Genomic DNA, 19,998 nt, shown 5'->3' on the forward strand with positions numbered 1-19,998 from the left:
TTGGGAAAGGGCAGATGTGGGAAGGATGACAAAGAGGGCCTTCATTCTGTTCCTAAGCATTTTTAATTCCTGTAAGGACCTGATAGATAAAGATAATCAGGCAATCCATCAGTCTGTGAATGGATTAATCATATTAGTCGCATATTTGGAACCTAATGAATTTTTGCAGTAGAAATAACCAGAGTAGGAGTTGGGTTCCCGGCCAGCCCATAAGAGCATCGTTAGTATATGAAAAACGCAATGGAAAGTAACAGGAAGTGAGACTGGGACAATAGCATTAAAACAGAACAATAAAGTTAAATAAATCGTTTTTATGACTCTTAAATGCTGGTGTATCCAAAGAGGAAAAGGTTAATGTGTTGATGAGGAAAATATTAAGGGAGGAGGGAACAGGATGAAGAGGTGGAGAAGATGACCTTTGGCTCACCAGTCCTCCAGGTGGTTCAGGGGAATTCCAGATGCAGCCTCCTGTTCAGACATAAGGGGATGAGTGTATTCAGATTTCAGGTATTCATAAGTAATGCCTGTGCTTGTATGATACTTTGGTAAGCTTTCTGTGTTCTCCCAGACATTTCTTTTAAATGCATCATCTTTTCCTGGAGTTGCATAGATTAATTTGGTATTTAGGGAAAGCCCTGTATTTAAAAAATAGACATGTTTATATGAGCCTGTTTATTTTAATACTTTATTGAAACTATATTAGGTACAAAGAGAAGGTCGAGTCATGGTACTTTTGGGTGTGGGAAGCTACAAAGCAGTGCTGACCTTTTTATTAAAGACTGAGTTTAAAAGTTAAGTTCAAGAATGGAACTGCCGAATTTCTTCTGGGTGGTATGGAAAAACTACTTTGGTGGTTTGGTCTGGGTCTGGTAATTGTGGATCTGTGGAGGGAAAAGAGTATTTGCAAGTAGTTTTGACATCAGGCAAAGACAGCCTATCACTGGGGCTATAAAAATTGGGTCTGTAAAATAGACTCTCCGTGGAGTAAAGTACTGTGATAGTATTTCCAGAAAGGACAGCTGTCTTCTGCAGTTTTCATTCAGTTTTCTCATCCCTTCATATTTACATGCATCCATTCTGGTTCCATGTAAGTGTGAATTGGAGTAAGGCTGTATTAGGTGTTATTACCCTTTTATATATAAAGAAACTGAAGCATAGTGGTGGTGACTTCAGGAAAAAGGGGCAAAGATGGAAATGCAACTGGATTAGTGGTTCTGAGCCGTAACATTCAAGGGTCTGTTTACCAGACTATCCCGTTTATCAAAGTGTTTTGGTTTCTGCTTCAGGAAAGGTAAAATAATAAACACTGAACAAAGCAAGTCAGTTTCCCCTGAATGTTTGGATAAAAAATAAAAGGAAAACAAACACATTTAGCCTTTTTCTGTTTGAAATAATGTAACTGCTTGTTCTTTTAGCTCCTGTGGATTCTGTTGAAAACTTTGTTTTACTTAGATCATGTATTTTTTTAAAGTCAGTTTCTTGGTAACATATTTATAACAGTTGATATACTTTGGCATATGTTATTATCACTTGAAACATTAGGAATTAAAGTATAGACTTGGTTTTTAATAAACTTAGAATAGCGTGGTTTTGTTTTGTTTTTTTCCCCTTAATCTGATAGGCAGTTCTGATTTGAATTGAATGGCAACTGTAATTTCAAATCCAGGAAAGAAGATATAATGAATAAATAAGGATTAACTGGTAACTGTTTTTTCCCCTCTTTCTGTTGGTCTTTAGATGTATCTACAGTCATAAGTAAACAGAGATTTCAATTTAAATGAGTAGTTTTTTCACTACTTAATTTTTCTTTCAATAGCTCCACTATTAGAAACAGGAGAATGAAGCACAGTTCCTCTCTAACGCTCTGTTAGGTTGCTAGGTTGCGGGAAGGACTCCGGAGAGGGGAGGGAGGGGTAAATGATGAGATCGTTCACTAGTCCAGGTATGATTTATTTGTTAGCAAAAGTTGGGGTGAAGACATTTAAATGAGGGCCTTTGGGATAGTTTGAAAAATTTGGAAAGTATGTCTTTTAGTGACTTTAGGTCAAATGTAGTCATAGAATCATTAAAGTTTAAAACTAAAGGAGTCATTACAAATCATTCAACCCAACCTCCTCATTCACTGATAAGACCAAGCACAGCAAGATTTGTTGACTTTCCCACACCACAGAGATGGGAAATTGCAAAACCATGGCTCCAACCTGGTGCTTCAAAATACCACGCCACTTCTAACGCTGCTGTGGAAGCATTACAGAGACAGCAAGATTTAGAAAACTCAAGAGATCTTAGTTGCAAAAAGTTTCAGGATTGCTTGTACCATTGCCTTTTTTTTCTCCTGCTATGACAGATATTGTTCCCTCTATCAGGAAGGAGGGCTGCTGCACAGCTGCATATGAGCACAGGATTATATGACTCCTGTTTTTTAAACGGTGATTTCAGGGAGGTTGAGTGTTCAAACTAAGCGGAAACTTCCAGCCAACAAGTATCTGATGCTGCTAATATATGTTAGTATATGAGTATTTCTTCCCTTCAACTCTCTGATTCTCACCATCAATCCAGTTTTTTCCCCACTTCACCGAAACTTTATTTATCAGACAATATCAAGGATAAGAAATGCTGTTAACAGCAGATAGCATGGATTCCATGTTTAATACTAACAGCTACGATTTACTCCGTATTTCTGACATGCTAGGATCTCTCACAAGAATTATTTAGTCCCTATTATCCTATAAGATAGATATTATCTTCTATTACAGATGAGGAAACTAACACTTTAATGAGGTTTAGTAACTTGCCCAGGGGCACACAGCTGATATTTAGATAAACTCAGTATGGAACCAAGTTTTCTGATCCTGAGACATAATGATTTTAAATCAGAACATGTTCATATTATAGAGTTCTGTCTACCCAGGGGACCATGATTGAAAAAATATTACTGTCCCTAATTTGTTCACTGTCTAGAGGGAAGACACGGGGACACCTGCAGTGATATGTATAGAATTTAATGAGCAGTTTCAGAGCAGCATGCAAAAAGAGCTTGTGAATTGGAAAGGTTTTATCATTAGAAAATAGATACTTCAGTCATTGAAAATGGAAGTAATCATTGCCATGTTTGCATTTGGTCAGGTTAGTAGTGGTTACTATTCAAAAGTTAAAATGGTTTCTGTCATTTACCAGTTGCATGTGGACATCAATGACACAGAAAAGAATCATGCATGTCTCATATTTCCCCACTGATTTACATGATACTTGCTTTTTTATCTGTTATCCCAGTTCCTCATTTCATTTTCTGTCAAGTACTTTCTGAGCTCTAAAGCACTGTAGTTTAATATTAATTACTATTTATGGATTCTCCAAAGTAAATAATTTTGTAGGGCTGAAATACCTCTTATGATAACATAATATCCTTATTATCTTAATGAAAAATTAGATTTAAGTAATGGTAGGGTTTTTTCCCCAAAGAGGCAGGTGATAATACAGTCTCCCTAGTTGAAGATTAGAGGAGGTAGGATTTCTGGAGCCTTTTGAGTTATGAAAGTATAAGACCTGGAAACTGGGCAAGAGAGCACATTCAGTTGGGCTGTAGGTTGAAAGAAATTCTTAGATAAAGCTTTTCTAACATCATTGCTGGGACCGCTGACACGGGTCACAATCACTGACCCTCTCCACCTGCGGGCTGGCAGAATCTACCTCCAAGGGGAAACTGATTGAGATGCCTCTTTGTGACTTTCTAATTCAGCATCTATGTTCATCCTGTCTAGGCTCAACTAAACCTGGCTAGTCTTCATTTTAAGCAAATAATGGTATAAATCATATTATAGAAAACATTTAAATTCCTTCTGTGCACATCCTGCTGGAGATTTCAATACTGTGTTGGCATAAAATAATTACAATGCTTATAACAGACTTCTCTGAAGCAAGCCTGGTAAAACCTCTACTTGGCTGTTAAAGGTAGATACATGTATATGAAAGTACTCAAACTATTTCATGTTCAATATCCTATAATTCTAATGTTTAATGAATTTTAAGTTTTTTTCTCTCAATTTAATCCAAATTAAAAATCTACCCAGAAATAGCTACACAATTGGCTTCATCATCAGGATGTTTCATTGTCAAAGGCACGTAAATCAAGTTTTTAGTCTACAAACGTAGATACATATATGTTTCACTGCTCTACATCACATGTTTGCTGCCTCTCCTCTTCTCCATGTTTTATGCTAAAACAGAAGATGGAAAAGGGACAGTGGAGTGGTACTGCTTTGAAGGCTTTTGTTCTAGGAGCCAGCTGAAATCCCATGGCCTCAGTCTGCCACTTTTCCATGACTCTGATGCCCAGAGACTCCTACCTAATGACAGTTGCTTTCAAAGGTGTCTGGTTCTCATGTAGACATAGTGACATTTTAACTGCTAGAGGAATACTTCCAAGTGATTTTATTCCCAAGTGGCTAATCAGTGACTTTAGAGAGAGTTGGGTTTTTAGATTTCATTTTATAGAATTTATATGGAGACTTTTAGTAAAATATAGGTTTTTACTTTTATAGAAATTGATAATCTTAATTTTCCTTTGGATAAACCAGAAACCAAATAGTTACTGTTACCTCTTATTGTTCCCTTCTCTCAGGCTGGTCTCAGCATTTGGAAATTGCAGGAGTGAGGTGGAATCAGACTAGAAGTCAGAGAAATTAAGGACATTAATTTCCTATCCACAAGGAATTTACAATCTGGTTTACTGTTTTTTAATTGAAATTGTTATTGACATAACTGTAGATTCACATGCAGTTGTAAGAAAAACTAGCTATACTTTAGCAAGATTCCCTTACTGGGAACATTTTGCCCAACTATATAGTAAAATAGCACAACCAGGATATTAACAGATACAATCCACTGACCTTACTTAAATATGCTCAGTTTTACTTATACTCAGTGTGTGTATATGTATTTAGTTCTATATAATTTTATCAGGTGTGTAGGTTTGTATATACACAATCACAGTTGAGATACCATACAATCCCATCACCACAAAACTCCTTCTTGTTGCCCTTTTATAACCACACCCACCACCCACCTACCTCACTCCCCAATCCTTGGCTATCAATACTCATTTCAAAAATGTTATATATAATAGAATCATACAATATGTAACCCTTTGGGATTGACTTTTTTCATTTAGCATAATTCCTTGGAGATTCATCCATGGTGTTGCATTGCATCAATAGCTCTTTCCTTTGTATTATTGAGTAATATTCCAGTTAAAGGACATCCAGTTAAAGGGCCATTTCCACTGTTTGGCGCTTACAAATAAAGCTATAACGGACATTCATGTAAAGGTGTTTGTGAGAACATATATTTTTATTTCTCTAGGATCAATGCCCAGAGGTACAATTGTAGGTTATATGGTAACTGTATGTTTCGTTTTTAAGAAGCTGCCAGGTTGTTTTCCAGAGTAGCTATGTCGTTTTACTTTCCCACCAGCAATGTGTGAGTGATCCAGTATCTCTGTATCCTCACCAGCACTTGGTGTTTGTCACTTTTTTATTGTAGCCATTCTGATAGGTGTGTAGTGACATCCCATTATGGTGCAATTTGCATTTCCTTAATGGCTAATGATGTTAAATATCTTTTCATGTGCATATTTGCTATTTGTATTTCTTCTAAGGTGAAATCTGTTTCTTCTGCCCATTTTCTAATGAGAATTCTGGTTTTGTGTTTTAAAGAATTATTTTGTAATTAAGCATCATTTGGTGGCCTATTCCCTGGATGATAAAATTCAAACTCCCTAGCTTAGTATATAAGACTTTTTGTGGTCTGGCCTTTCTAATCTCATGATCTTACCCATTTATATAAGATTGACCAACATTCGTAAACACCCTGTTCCTTTTCATAGTTTTGTTCTACTACCTGACATACCCTTTCCCCCAGACAGATTATCTCTCAACCCTGTAGACCTTATTCAAAAGCTACCTCTCAAGGAGGTCTCCTCTTCCAAAGTAGGAAAGGTAACAAAATACCTCTAGTTCCACCTAGCTACTTATCCATCTACTCAGTTCTGTTTTTCTTTCCAGTACTTCCTATTCCTGTCAGTAATATCTATTTATTTATTTGCTCATCTGTCTCACCTACTAGAGTATGGCCTACATGAATGAAAGGCACTTAGTTTTTTTTTTATTGAAGTATAGTTGATTTACAATGTTTTAGTAGTTTCAGGTATACAGCAAAGTGATTCATTTAAATATATACATTTTTTCAGATTCTTTTCCATTATAGGTTATTACAAGATATTGAATATAGTTCCCTGTGCTATACAGTAAATCCTTGTTGTTTATCTCTTTTATATATAGTAGTGTGTATCTGTTAATCCCAAATTCCTAATTTAGCCCTCCCCACCCCCCAGTCCCATTTCCCCAGTGGTAACCATAAGTTTGTTTTCTATGTCTGTGAGTCTATTTCTGTTTTGGAAATGAGTTTATTTGTATATTTTTTTAGATTCCACATGTAAGTGATATCATATGACATTTGTCTTTGTCTAACTTATTTCACTTAGTATGATAATCTCTAGGTCCGTCCATGTTTCTGCAAGTGGCATTATTTCATTCTTTTTTATGGCTGAGTAATACTCCATTGTGTGTGTGTGTGTGTGTGTGTGTGTGTGTGTGTGTACACACACACACACACACACACACATCTTCTTTATCCACTCGTCTGTTGATGGGTACTTAGTTTGCTTTCATGTCTTGGCTATTGTAAATAGTGCTGCTGTGAACATTGGGGTGCATGTATCTTTTCAAATTATGGTTTTCTTTGGATATATCCCCAGGAGTAGGATTTCTGCATCATATGGTGACTCTATTTTTAGTTTGTTTTTTTTTTCTTTTTGCGGTACGTGGGCCTCTCACTGTTGTGGCCTCTCCCGTTGCGGAGCACAGGCTCCGGACGCGCAGGCTCAGCGGCCATGGCTCATGGGCCCAGCCGCTCCGCGGCATGTGGGATCTTCCCAGACTGGGGCATAAACCCGTGTCCCCTGCATCGGCAGGCGGACTCTCAACCACTGCACCACCAGGGAAGCCCCATTTTTAGTTTTTTAAGGAACCTCCATACTATTCTCTGTAGTGGCTGTGCCCATTTACATTCCCACCAACAGTGTAGGAGGGTTCCCTTTTCTCCATATGAGAGGCACTTAATTTTGTTACATTGATTTATCCCCAGGGCCTAGAACAGTGCTTGGCATACAGTAGGCACATAGTAAATGTTTATTGAAGGACTGAATGAGCAAGTGAATTTGTGGATACTTGTGTTGCCACTCCCTTCCATAGCATATTGCCTGGCATATCCTGTTTGTAGCATTATAAAAGTAATAGCTAACATTTACTGTATTGACTGTATACTAAGCAGTACAAGGCACACCTTTCCTTGTTCAGTGATTGCACAACACTAACTTATCCTTCTTTATTAACCTTACTCTTACTGCTCCCTCCAAAAGAGGAAACATGAGGTACATGAAATATAAGAATAAATAGTGTAAGAGATTATAAGCACATTTGTATCCTTGGCCCCAGCACATTCCTGGCACAAGCCAGGTGACCATAGGTGGTCACATCTGAGTAAATAGTTGTCAGGTTATATATTGCTTTTACTTGCGTGAGGTCAGAATCCAGCTGCATTTTGAGTAAACCAGGCTTCCAGAATGCACAGGAAACACCTGTTAATTTTGGAAAGCAATTACACTGATTTGGAGAATTACTGCTGTTCACTAAAACAAAGCTTCCTTGGAGAAGAGAAGTGGAGTTAAAAGGCCTCACATGCATCTGTCTTTATTAATTACGTAGTGAGCACCCTTCCATGTGATGGATTGGTGACACAGGAAACATTCCAACTCTCATTCCACTAGTCCTTTTATCAAACCTACAGAAGGAAGCCATGGAGTCTAAATTCCCATGTCAATCAAAAGCAGTTTTTAACAATTTCTTAAGTAGTACAGATCTTAAGATCTTCATATGCTATTCAGAAAACACAGACAATTGTATCACTAAAAAAATCAAAGTTTTATAAAACTCTTCTTAGATGAAAGAACTGTCCCTGTGTCTTACATGTAAAACTGAAAGTAAAAATATCTGGGCAGTCTGTAGGTACCTTTGGAGGTAGCAGAAATGTACTAAGATATCCCAAAGTCAAAAGCCTTGTAAAGGGCCTGATGCAGCTTTTTATTTTTTTATTTTTTTTAAGAGCTGTCCACACAAAATTTACTTAAAATTTTAAAACTCAGATAGGTCACAAGTAAAAGGATAAAGACTTTTGCTTATTACCCGGTTAATTAGTTCCTACCAGACCCAGCTATGCCACAGATAGCAAATATAATTTAAAGAAAAATGCACACACAAACTTACAAAAATTATCCAAAGGCAGCAGGTTCTGAAGGCAAGGCAATACTTGGAAGTGGTTACACATTCTTCAGCTTTAGCTTGAGTGCTGGCTAAAGTCTGCATTGTGTAAAGGATAAAATCCTAAAAAAATAAAAAAAGATAAAACCCATAGTCTTTCTGGCCTAAAAAATCAGAGGCAGAATGTAAGGCATCCATATTTGCTAGAAAATAAGGTTTTTATTTATTTATTTTTATTGATCTTTGCTGTTGTTTTGTTTTTTAAATTTTTATTTATTTATTTATTCACACACACACTGTATTTTATTTTTACAAGAGATAAATAAACTGATGCCAAGGATTGTAAATGGATGACCACAACAAAAGCAACAATGATTGCAATTACCAAACACGAAACACACTCATACTATGTCATAATATTGACATTCAGTACAGTAGTCCTCCACTGTAACAGCTCCTTTACTTTGCAGTGAAAATTGATTTGTATATATATATATATATATATATATATATAATTTTTTTTTTTAATTGGGTTGAACTTTTTTTTTTTAATTTTATTTATTTATTTTTGCTGTGTTGGGTCTTCGTTTCTGTGCGAGGGCTTTCTCTAGTTGTGGCAAGCGGGGGCCAGTCTTCATCGCGGTGCGCGGGCCTCTCACTATTGTGGCCTCTCTTGTTGCAGAGCACAGGCTCCAGATGAGCAGGCTCAGTAGTTGTGGCTCACGGGCCTAGTTGCTCTGCGGCATGTGGGATCCTCCCAGACCAGGGCTCGAACCTGTGTCCCCTGCATTAGCAGGCAGATTCTCAACCACTGCGCCACCAGGGAAGCCCCAATTTGTATATTTTTTGATGCAGTTTTTATTTTGATATATATGGGGAAATGCTCAAACGGTTTAGCTACAGAAAACATGTTTTCCCTTATAAGGTGAATTATTCATAAAATTGTCCCAGGATTTGAACATCTGTCTGCTGGAATATATTATTTCAGACTCTTTGCTCCACTGTCTCCAAATAAAGTGTGTTATGAATCCCAGTATGGACTCGTTGGGTATCCAGATGGGAAAGATGTAAGAGTCTTACCTAAGAAAGTTATGAAATCTTTTAGAAAAGTATTAACTTAAGAAAACTCCTTACATTTATCTTTTAGAATTCTCACTCTGTAACAGGTAAAATCCCATGTCTTAGCTGTTAAGAAGCTAGGTAAAATATGCTTATGGATTTGCACAGATAACCTGTGAAAGCTATTTAATAGATTACATCTTTCCTCAATGTATTACGTACTGTTTCTAGTTAACAGGTACTTACTTCACGTTGACTGTGTGCTGGGAACCATATTTGAGGGAGTATAAAAAGAACTCTTAAAATGAAAACTGATATGAAGGTTTTAGTGAAGAATGTAAAATAAAGATCTAGAGGGTTAAAGTTTTCTATGACTATCAAAGAAATGGGTTTTCATCTTAATAAAAATGCATGAAATCTTTTTGTAGGACAAAATTTAAATTCTATAAAAGTAAGAAAATACATCAGCTCTAATAGGTTCAAGAGTTGTTTTGATGGTAAAATGACTTTAAGTACGTTTTTATACCCAGTTATTTGAATAACTGTTGATGCTTTCATACTGTAGGCTAAAATGAGATCTTAGCCATTTTCTGGAATGTGGCATCATTAGATTGGCCCTCGCTGGTAGGAATTCTAAGCCACTTTAATTCATATTGAGCTCTTTCACTGTTAAGAAACAAAGTATTTTTGTAGGCTCTTCTATAACTCAACAAGTTAATGTCTTCTCTGCCTACTCATTGAAATTTTGGCCCCAGTAAATATTTCTGCTGGCCTTTCCACTAATGGAAAGTGGAAAAGCTCTGTGGGGTGGATCCATGAGTGAAATCTGAGTATGAACAGAGGTGTTGGAGTTTATAGAAGCCTCCATTTCACTATACTTACCTGATGCTAAGGTAAAAACATTCTTTCTTCCCTGCGTTTGCCTTACAGGGAACTTATCTTTTTCCCTGATAGGGAAACACTAGACACTACAGAAGGTTAGAAGTGTGTTCATTTATAAGCTGTCTACAGGAAACACACTAAAAATCATTGCCGTAATCCACATGTCAGCATGGTCTGATTTTTTTTTTGCATTTTGGTGGAGGTCCAGATGAGGATGACTGTCTCCAGTCCATCCTTTCTCTTGCCTTTGACCTTTCCTTCCTAAGTATTAAAAAAAAAATACTGTTTATGAGGAATGCTTGAAATAATTCAGATAAGTAAGCTTGGAGAAGGGAGAATGGGGGTTTTCAATCCTTTACATATTATTATTTTTTAATTATAAAAGGTATATAGAATCCTTTAAAAAAAAAAAGTCAAATGTACATAAAGTGAGAAGTAAAATGCTCCCTCCTTTCCCTCTCATTGTCCCCCTACATTCCAGTTGAGAGGAAGGGGTTTTGTTTGTTTGTTTGCTTTTTAATATGGAAAGTTTTAGGATAAATGGAAAGTTTAGGGGTAGTTCATCTCTGTCCCTAGGAGGCTATTGTTATCTTGGAGGTATGTGAGAAAGGCAGAGGCTGTCAGTCCTATTTCCCCCTTGGCAGGAACAGTGTCTTCCTTCTTGCCTGTCACCTCAGTACCTAAAACCAAGCCTAACCCACCAGGAGCTCAGTAAATGGCCAGGGTAACACACATCACAGATGGAAGAGCGGATGACACTTTGTCTTTTTAACCTGCTCCTTATTTTTCTCCTCTTCCCCTCTTTCCTGGTATCTTAATTTCTCCTTACTTCCCTCCTCTCTTCTTTTTTTGTGCTTTTAGCTAATGGCTCAGAGCAGATGATCAGTGTTTTGAAGGGCTGTCTACTAGACTCTTTCTGCTATTTAGTCCCATATGAAAGTCTGTACGGGTACTTGGCTTTACATTGCGAAGTGAAGTTCATATTAGCAAAGAAATCAGCAACTTCATTCCATAAGTGACACTTGCTTCTTATGTCATTCATAGGCCATTTCAGCCTGTTTGGTCTTTGAGGTTGTCATCATTGTGATCATTATGTACCAAAGAGGGATGAAGCTATTTATTTATTTATTTGGCTGCGTGGCATGCGGGATCTTAGTTCCCCGACCAGGGATCGAACCCATGCCTCCAGCAGTGGAAGCACAGAGTCGTAACCACTGGACCACCTGGGAAGTCCAAAGCTAGGTTTTAGAAAGATACGTTAAAAAGTATTTTGAGACCTAGCAGGATACCTTTAAGTCATTTATGTTGGTGATGGAAATTCTTTTATAAACGGGAGACTGTATTGTGATAGGCGTGAAACCATTATTATTCTGAGCTTTGGATCTTAACTGTACAGGTAGTAAGCTACCACAAAGAAGCAGTGAAATTAAACATGGAAGCCCAGGAGTGACCTGCAAAACCACAGCTCACATGATCTCACTGCAGGAGTTCTTTACTCAGACGTGTGCACTGGAGGAGTTCTTTACTCAGAAGTGTGCGCTGGTGATGAGCTGTTTCACATGACTGATAATGCAGAAGCTTCTCGCTGCTGTCTTTTTCGCTACAAGTCTAGACTTTTAAGTGTCTAGAATACTAATTTATTTTTTTAATATTAAAGATGACCCCCTAAATATATATATGAGGAGAAAGAGAGTACACATGGCAAGTGAGCTTTCTATGTCTCAGGCATTGTTAGAGCATTATTTGTATTAATTCATTTAATCCTCATAAAGCCCTGTCAGGTAGGCATTATGATTATCCCCATTTTATGGATGAGGAATGAAGGCATAGTGAGGTTAAGAGTCAGTTTCACTTAGCTAGTAAGTGGCTGAGCTAAGATTCAAACAGGCAGTTTTGCTCCAAAGCAGAGCATTTCTAGCATCTACTTCTAGAAGTGTATGAAACTATGATGAAATGTTTGTGACCCTGTTAGAAGTGAATCTGTTTATCTCACTTCTTGAATGCATGTTTATTTTTACTTCCCTTCTTGAATGCATGTTTATTTTTACTTCCCTTCTGTATTCTCTGACTCTGGCTTTAGAAGACTGGGTAACAAGTTTGATAGAAATGTTGTGATTTTTTTTTCCAATCAAGGCAGCTAAAGATAAGCAAGGAGCTGGTCAACAGTGTAACTAGTGGAAAGATACACTGATGCTAAGAGTGGAGGACAAAACGCATGTCCTTGCCTGATGCTGTCTGCAGCCTCTCAGTCTTGGAAAAATGGACGTGTATTCCCAGTGTACTCTGAGAAAGAAATGGGTTCCATATGGGTCTTTGCGGTTGTTGATGATTCATAGCGGTATAGAGTAGACCTTTAAGACAGTTATTTTGTGGATAGTGCCTGAGGAAGAGAAATGGTAAATAGAATTGTTCATGTATGCTTTTATTTATTTATTTATTTTACATTTATTTATTTATTTTTTGGCTGCGTTGGGTCTTCGTTGCTGCGCGCGGGCTTTCTCTAGTTGTGGCAAGTGGGGGCTACTCTTCGTTGCAGTGCACAGGCTTCTCATTGCGGTGGCTTCTCTTGTTGTGGAGCATGGACCCTAGAGCGCGTGGGCTTCAGTAGTTGTGGTGCTTGGGCTCAGTAGTTGTGGCTCACGGGCTCTAGAGTGCAGGCTTGGTAGTTGTGATGCCCGGGCTTAGTTGCTCTGCGGCATGTGGGATCTTCCTGGACCAGGGCTCAAACCCGTGTACCCTGCACTGGCAGGCAGATTCTTAACCACTGTGCCACCAGGGAAGTTCCCACATATGGTTTTAAATAAGGAAATGGACTGATTTATTCATGAACGATAGTTTAACCTTCCCCTCTCTAGCTACTTATGGGCTCCCAAGAAGCCTACTATCTTTTTCCATGTCAGTGGGAAATCCGAATTACAGGTTGTGGTTCCTGTTAGAAAATGGGAACATTCAAGTAGGCTTGGATAAAATAAGATCTAGGACTCTAAGCAGATGTCCTTTTGGTTTAACTACTGGTTTCCTTGTTAATTCCCCACTATTTTATTATAGTGGAGTCTATATGTAATGTAACATTTAATTTTGTGTAGCATGGACTATGTCATATTTCTGTAACACATAACAGTAATACCTTTAACTTGAGAATGGCTTGAGTTTATTTATCCAGGCAGAGTCTGTTTAGATGTATATGCAAAGTATAATTAGGTATTCATGAAGCTCAGTTCATATACCCTTCGATATGATTTCTCAGGATAATCCTATTAGAAACCACCAGTGCACCTGCTTTGTACTTAAGGATCCCAGAAAATGGCACCCTCTTTGGTGGTTGTTTTAATTATGTCCTATTCACTCTGTTGGTGAGGGAGGGTTGAGGATGGTCAAACACATGACACTGGACAGATGAGATTGATAGCAGTTTGTCAGTCACACACACCTTAGGGGAGGAGGACATAGCATGCCACACAGGGCCACATGGAGGTTGCACTTGGGGACAGAGGGAACCACCAGGGGCTGTAGTAGGCAGACTTTGTAGTATCAAGAGGATGAGGTGACCCTTGGTTTCCAGGGGAGGATGTGATTGACTAGTTTGACTAATTCCACACATTGGCAAGGAATTAAAATCCTCTACTCAGGGATAAGCCAGAGCAGTCCCTGTGGTAAGGAAGGTTGTTTGGCTTGGGGACCTTATCTGAGGGAGCAGAGCGGGAAGAGCAGCTTGTAGTTAGGCCCTCTGGGCCCTCTTGGTTTTCCCCAGATGTCAAGGCAGAACACCATAGTGGTTTCGTACTGAGTCACAATCAAGAGCATGGGCAGAGGGCCTGGTCATATTTTCCAAAAGTCTCACCACCTTTTCAGTGACTTAGGATTATGATGAAGAGATATTAGCAGAAGCAATGTGGTGTGTGATGATTGACACAATGATGGACACAAAAACACATGGCCACCCTGTTAGAGATGGTAGTCAGAGGGGGAGCTGTTCATCTCTTCCTACTTGCCACCCACTCTCACTCCCCTAGCCTGACTCCCCCGCTAGGTTCCCTGCTCTAGTGTTAGAACTTGATGAAGCCAAGGGGAGGGGTTGGGTTTGGATCCCCAGCTCCCTTCATGGATGGATGGTGTCTCTTCTGTCTTGCCTGCTTGCCAGCCATGTTAGCAGTAGGAACCTCTTTCTAACTAGTGAATCTCCAACTTCTCATCATACAGAAATGCACTCGCCTCTCGCCCGTCATCACCCTCCACATCACTTCCATTCCTACCTCCAAGCCTTTGCTCACAGTAAAGCTGTGAGCTTTGCTCCTCCAGTCCTCTCCCACTTAGGAGGCCTTTGCTCCTCCTTTCATTCACTGGAGTCCTCTCTCCCACGTGCCTGTACCCTGCCATCTCTCTGACTGCCCCAGTCTGCATGGGCTACTTCTTTCTCTGGTTCTGTAGCCCTTAGTGCCTGTGCACTGCCTTTAGCATTTAGCATACACTTACTTTTAGTTGTTCTCTGTTTAGAAAATGGTCCCTGCCTTTACCCTACTTACTGTGGTTATACTGATTCCTTTTGCCTTTATCAGTTTAAGAAAGTTTCAATTAGCAGGTGAAAAGAAAAGCAACCAATAGCATTTACAGTTTGAACATTATCTATGACTAATTCTATTAGATTATCTTCATCCAACCCCTAAAAAATGATGCATAATAAGTCCACAGTAAATATTTATTGAAATAAATGGCATAGTAGTTTTATATCTATTAAATATTATAAAATAGATATGTGAAAATATATGTATATAGGTACAATAAATGCGTGTGTATGTCTAAATATGAAGTGTCTGCGTGTATTCATCCCAACCTCATTATTTCTAGTGGCCTTTATTTGGTCTGGTACTAATGAGTTACACATTACATAATGAGGAGGTAAAGAGAAGAAATGATGTTGGGTCAATATCTCTAACTTTATTTAAACATTTAAAAATTTTTTAAGCAAAATAAATACCATCTTTGCCACAATGAGAAAAGTGGATTGGGAACCTGCTATACATTTTACTTGGAGGCAATTCTTAGCTCAGTAGAATGCTTTTCTATTTGTATTACAAATTTCTATCTATATTTCTTGAAGAGCATTTTAAAGAATCATTCCTCAAGCCCCCTAAGAAAGCAAAATTGCTGGTAATTAAATGTTTGGTACTTATTTTAGCTAGTCCTTGTTTCAGTAGGCATGTTTATAACAAGTTATTCCACTGTGGCTAGGAACAGCTCAGGCGCTAACCAGACACCTCCCAGCTGAGCCTGAGGGGCAGGAGGGTCTGTTGGATTGTGATTGGCCTTGGGCTCCTTCTTTGTCCTTAAGATTGGACCAGGAACCCTGGAGGGCATGATCCTTACAGGCCAGGAGTTCTGCCACAATCCAGACAGCACTGCGGGAGATGCCTAATAGCATGGTGCTGTTTACTGTGGTCTCCTCAACAGTTGTGTGGTTACTCTGTGGCCCCTACAGACTGTTGAACAATCCCTTTACAACATCTTTTTCTCTTTTTAAAGCTGTCAACTGGCTAGCGAGAAGGTCAGTCCTCCTACCTATTATCTAGAGACTCATGCTAATGGCTTTCCTAAATAAGCCCCTACAGGCTGTAAGGGAAGGCATAGTCTATGTAACTTTCCCACATAAGAAGTAGTTAAAAGGGAAAAAATAAAGGCAATCTTGAATATGTGCAGACACCTGGGACTTCCCTGGTGGTCCAGTGGTTAAGACTCAGTGCTTCCACTGCAGAGGACACGGGTTCAATATCTGGTCGGGGAATTAAGATCCAGGCCAGGAATTCTACAACCCTGACAGCACTATGGCACGGTTAAAAAAAAAAAAAAAAAAAGTGCAGAAATCTAAACCTGGGGTGTGGGGAGAAAGGAACAGGAGTTTCTCTTTTTCTTCCTTACTTCCTTTTCTTTCTCTTTTTTTTTCTAAATATAATTCTCATCTCCCTGTGAAGAAATAAGCTATCTCTAAAGAGTTGGTGCTCTGAACCATCTTTTATAAAACTTTTCAAAGTTTCTGAGTTTGTGGGATGTGTGTGTGTGTGTGTTGTCTTTGAAAAAGTAAATAGAAATGTTTTCATCGTAAAAGCACCAAAGGGTAAATAATGAAGTCTCTGTCTTATCTCAGACCAGGGTCTCAGAGGCAACCATTGTTATCACTTTCTTCTGACTCTTTCTAGAGATATCTATCAGCATATTTGTGTTTGCCTGCCTGTGTGTCTACATTTTATATGCATACATATATATGTATATACACATATGCACACATATATATGTGTGTTTTTCCTTTTTACACAGATGGATACACACTGCTATGTGCCTTGACTTTTTAATCTAGCAGTATTCTTGGAGAGCAACCTGTATCATTGTACATAGACCTATTTCATTTTTTAAACAGCTGTTTAGTAATTCATTGTATGGATGTGCCCAATTTATTTAACCAGTCTCCTATTAATGGTCATTGATGGAAACTCCTTTTAAAACTGCTTATTTGTCCTTAAACCTTACTGACTCTAAAATCTGCTTACATAAAGTGGGTGTGAACATCTGGGTAGGTTCTCTTCTACTTTAAGGAATTTTGAATTCCATTTGGTTTTTAACCAGTTTTCAGAGTTTTTCTTCGATGACTGTATTTTAAATAGCAGCCTCAGGTACTTATCCTGATTTTGTTTTTGTCAGTAGAGTACAATTTTAAGAATCCTAGTAATAAATGCATTTCTGGGGAAGGGGATGGTAATGGTATTTATAAGGGTAGAAATTGCCCCTGTAATATTAAGCAGGCCTGTTTTTCAGAGTTCATCACTAAAGCGTGGTTTTCCTTCCTACAGAGTCACCCAAAACCAGGTTTTTTGTTGTTGGTGGTGGTGTTTTTATTTGTTTTGTTTTGTTTTTTTCCAAAGCCAGTTTTAAAATAATCCTCTAGTCTATATTTCAGGGGATACTGGATATTTTTCTGTGTTTTCTCTTTTTGAAGCCATAGAACTGCAGCTTGCTAGTTTTAAAGGCTTGGTGGTTAACACCTCTAAAATTAATGAACCAATGAGTAAAAACACTAATTGTGTACATTTTACACTGCAAGTTTTTGTTTTTACACTTATTTTTGGTAACAAATTCCTGCTGTGCTATCTCTTATTTTAGTGATTTTATTTATTTGTATTGTGTGTGGTTTTTTTTTTATATTTTTTTTTTTTTTTTTTTTTTTTAGTGTGAACCATTTTTTTTAAAGTCTTTGAATTTGTTACAATATTGCTTCTGTTTTATGTTTTGATTTTTTGGCCGTGGGGCATGTGGGATCTTAGCTCCCTGACCATGGATCGAACCTGTACACCTGCATTGGAAGGCGAAGTCTTAACCACTGGACAGCGAGGGAAGTCCCTATTCTGTGGTTATTAATCAAAATGTTTAATTCCAAAAAGTTAATATACGTTAAATTATATATATTTTTTTTATTGAAATCAAGATAATAAAATTAATTTTTTAAATTAAAGTTTGCCCTAAACTTTAGGCACTCTAAGATACTGGGGTGAGGGGGTGGAGGGGAAGGGGGTGGGGATTTCTGCTCTTCAGCTGTCGTAACATCAGCCATCTATAGTCTTACATATTATGGAAGCATCAGTGTTTATTTTTAGTCAAAGCAGCTAGTAATGGGGAAGACCTATCAGATGATTTGGTTTACCTCTCAGCACAGAGGGTCACACTTGGATAAACCTGATTTTTGTTGAAGTCAGATAAGTTTGTTTCAGACTCTGTGTTATTTCTTGGCTTTTATGTTCTGTCACCCTGGCTCTGCATGGACTTAAAATAATTATGTGGGCTTCCCTGGTGGCGCAGTGGTTAAGAATCCCCCTGCCAATGCAGGGGACACGGGTTCGAGCCCTGGTCTGGGGAGATCCCACATGCCGCGGAACAACTAAGCCTGTGCACCACAACTGATCCTGTGCTCTAGAGCCCACGAGCCACGACTGCTGAGCCTGCGTACCACAACTACTGAAGCCCGTGTGCCTAGAGCCCGTGTTCCACAACAAGAGAAGCCACCGCTCGCCACAACTAGAGAAAGCCCATGTGCAGCAACGAAGACCCAACGCAGCCAAGAATAAAATAAATAAAATAAAAATAAATTAAAAATTAATAGTAATAATTATGCAAGATCCTGCGTTTGGAAAACGTAAAAACATGACATGAATATATGAGTCTCGCTTTATTAGAGGATGAAAATGCCTGTGTAGGGCTGATTCCCAAGTTGTGCCATGTTTCCTGAAAGAAGTAGAGAGAAAACTTGCTTATTTTAGGGGTAGTTCCTAGGAAAATCATGTGAGTAGGCGGTAGAGAAAATTCCACATGTACTGCATAATTGAGAAGAGGACCTGAAAATAAGAAGAGGAATGGTTTTTAAATTGTTTTTTGTTGATTTGATGCATGATTTTCAACCTGACACTGGAATCTGCAGTTCCATAAGGGAATTGAAGTAAAAGAGTAAAAAGTTTTCTGGGGAAACGAAATAGAAACAATTTTCCAGTGAAAATTGTAAACCTATTTTATATACTTGGCATATTATAATACAGAACTTATTTTTAAATTTTTCTGCTAATTTTTCCATGGAGTGTTGTTCATCCTTCAAGTTTTCCTTGGTAGCTTTTCCCGCTCATTCTGTGATAAACATGAAAGCAGCCAAAGGAAACATGTAATCACCAAGTCGTAATGAGACAGCATTTGCAAAAGAATTTTGACATCCTGAGGACTAGCAGGTTCTGTTCAGTTTGGTCCAGGAGTAGAAAGAAGAGGTGGAGAGAGATGCCAGAAGTTTAGATTTATATGTTGTGACTTGGAAATGAGAAAGAAACTTTGAAGGTGAGAATACTGGAATGAACTTCTTTCTTCACATTTGGGAGGAATTAAATGGAGCTCAGAATAAAATCACAGGCAAGAGAGGAAAAAGATAACTGGATTTGTCAACAACTGAGAACAGGCTTCAGTGCTTTGAACGCATTCTTCAGTTAACTTTGCTCCCCTTTTCCTTTTTGTGCCATCCTTGGCCTCTTTCCTCCCCTTGCTGGACTCTTTAATTTAATAGAGTTTCACAAGTTGAACCTGGCAACTTTTATGCCTGGCTTGGCACTGTGAAGGTTTTATGTTCCTAAAAACTCTTCGAGGAAATGGATTATTTTTTAAAAGACAGTTTCTTTTGAAAATGAGATCATCCTTGATGTGACATCTTACCTGAAATAGAAATTGATGTACTTCCAGTGTAAGATGTGCTGTTTATATATAGAAAATAACGTAAGTAATTTTTGGGACTTCCCTGGTGGCGCAGTGGTTGGGAATCAGCCTGGCAGTGTGGGGGACATTGGTTTGATCCCTGGTCTGGGAATATCCCACATGCCACAGAGCAGCTGAGCCTGCATGCCACAACTACTGAGCCCATGTGCCGCAAGTACTAAAGCCCGCGCGCCTAGAACCCGCGCTCTGCAACAAGAGAAGCCACTGCAATGAGAGGCCCGTGTACCGCAACAAAGAGTAGCCCCCTCTCACTGCAACTAGAGAAAGCCCGTGCGCAGCAGGGAAGACCCAATGCAGCCAAAAATAAATAAAATTAAATCTTTTGAAAAAGAAAATAACATAAGTAATTTTTTAAAAAAGTGATGGCAGTAAATAATCATCACTCCAAATGCAA

General features: G+C 38.4%; 1 protein-coding gene across 3 annotated transcripts in view; it reads left to right on the forward strand.

The window, feature by feature from the left end:
• The window catches only part of FGD6 (FYVE, RhoGEF and PH domain containing 6), a 109,124-nt gene that overhangs the window by 14,589 nt on the left and 74,537 nt on the right, over positions 1–19,998 (forward strand). The gene's annotated exons all lie outside the window — the stretch shown is intronic.

The sequence above is a fragment of the Tursiops truncatus genome, chromosome 11, assembly GCF_011762595.2.
Source record: "Tursiops truncatus isolate mTurTru1 chromosome 11, mTurTru1.mat.Y, whole genome shotgun sequence".
Lineage (NCBI taxonomy): Eukaryota > Metazoa > Chordata > Mammalia > Artiodactyla > Delphinidae > Tursiops > Tursiops truncatus.